The 1,913-nt window shown below is 54.4% G+C and overlaps 1 pseudogene; it reads left to right on the top strand.

Moving 5' to 3' along the window:
• The first annotated feature begins 592 nt into the window (after positions 1-592).
• LOC115329602 lies at positions 593-1,169 on the top strand (annotated as a pseudogene).
• The last annotated feature ends 744 nt before the right edge of the window (positions 1,170-1,913 follow it).

Below are 1,913 nucleotides of genomic sequence, written 5' to 3'. Positions count from 1 at the left end.
TCCAGCTGTTGGCTCACCATCTCGGCCACGATTGCACGCAGGTCTTGGGGTTGAGGCAACACTGTGGGGTGAGCCTCCTTAGAACAAGTTCTATAAGCGAGGCACGCCCGCGCGTACAGTGGGGCACGTGGCTTGTGCAGGGCCACGAGCCTATAAACGTTTTTTTTTCTTTTTGGTTTGTCGTGTCACGGAGTCAGTCGTATTTCTTTCGGGTGCCACTGAGCACCGAGACATGGTGTCAGAAGTGGGATCCCGCCGCCTCTGAAGCTTCGGGCGTCGCTTTGCGGTTGCGGACCGCACCGAGTCATGGATCGTCCAAATGTCGCCAGCGGACTCGCCCTCAGGTCGCCTGAACCCTTCCACTTTTTGGAACGCTTCGGAGTGGCCGGCGTAAATCGCCGAGTTCGACGATTTCTGTCACGCGACCGGTCTGGTCGCACGGAACAAGGAAACCCAAGCACGAACTCTTCTCTGCGTCATGGGTCGCCAGGCTAGGCAAAGTTTCAGCACCTTCGGGTTATCTGACGCCGACGCCAAGAAGTATGTCACCGTGAAAGAGAGATTTGACGGTCACTTCATTCAAGTCAAGAACGTAGTATATGAGTCTGCATGTTTTAACAGACGGAAGAAGGGGCCCACGGACCACAGTGGACCAATAGGTAACCGTGCTCTGCAAACATGGCGGACCGATGCGAATACGGAAGCCTACGTGACCGCCTGATTCGTGACCGCGCTTCGTTCTTGGGCTGCCAGACAAGTCGCTCTCGAAAGCTCTTCAGTTGACGCTGCGTTCACTCTAACTTCCGCTCTTGCCAAGGCTTGACAGAAAGAGTCTGTTCACAGGCAGCAGCAGTTGTTGAGAGAGACTGAAGCGCAACCGCCTGTCAAGACTGAAGACGCTGACTTGGACGCAGTGGCGAAAGGCTCGTCATCTAAGCCTCGCAGCGCTCCATCTTCATCGAATCCGAAGTGAACCTCACAGTCACAAGCAAAACAATCCAAGCTCCACGTGCGGTTATTGCGGAGTATTGCGTCACGCTCACTGTCACGCTCGTTCTGAGTGCCCTGCGCGAGCCGAAAAGTGCGCTCGATGCAAGGCCAAGGGTCATTACGCACGAGTCTGCAACAAAATGCCTGGGGGAACCAAAAGCATTTCCTCAGTTCGGTAGACGTCCAGACGCCAAGTTCGCGACGATAACCGTGAACAACGTTTCAGTACAAAGATCGACATTGGTGCAGAGGTCTCTGCGGTCCCATACATTTTCGGGAATACCGTCCTCTGGCCTGCGCTCAGCAGTAGAGGTCCTTTCGGGGCCCGGTGGACATGCCCTGAAAATGTTGGGGAAGTTTGACGCTGTCATGAGGTGGAAGGACAAGTCCACAAGGCAAGAGGTTTAGGTCGTACAACAACTTCCCTCTGACCTTCTTGAATTGCCTGCCATGCAGAACTCGGGACTCGTCAAGTTTCTCTGCAGCACCGAACGCCTCGAGAGGCGCTTTCCTCGACTAGAGTGTACTACCATAATCGAGAGGCCGTGGTACTATATAGAAGGAACGAGTGGGGCGACTGGAGTGCTATTTAGGTACCTACGCATGTGGAAAAAACCGACTAATCCAAGCCACTTCGCGTCGAGAGGAAGTCAAGACTTTCTCTCGACGTGTCGCCCTTTTGGCAGTACAGAGGAATCCCGTCCCACTGCGAAGGCTTTCTGCTCTATGGAACCCGCCTTCTTATTCCTGGTTCCCTAAGGAAGGAGATGCAGAAACGACTCCACGAGGGACATCAGGGAATTGGACGGTGCAGGCAGCGCGCGAATGAAGCTGTCTGGTGGCCAGGCCTGTCGTCTGAGCTGAAAAGAGTTGTCAATAATTGCGTTGTGTGCACGAAGGTACGTCAACAAAACGCCGAGCCT

The sequence above is a fragment of the Ixodes scapularis genome, unplaced genomic scaffold (genome assembly GCF_016920785.2).
Source record: "Ixodes scapularis isolate PalLabHiFi unplaced genomic scaffold, ASM1692078v2 PGA_scaffold12__126_contigs__length_90152505, whole genome shotgun sequence".
NCBI classification, from domain to species: Eukaryota; Metazoa; Arthropoda; class Arachnida; order Ixodida; family Ixodidae; genus Ixodes; species Ixodes scapularis.
This window is presented reverse-complemented; position numbering and strand designations above follow the sequence as displayed.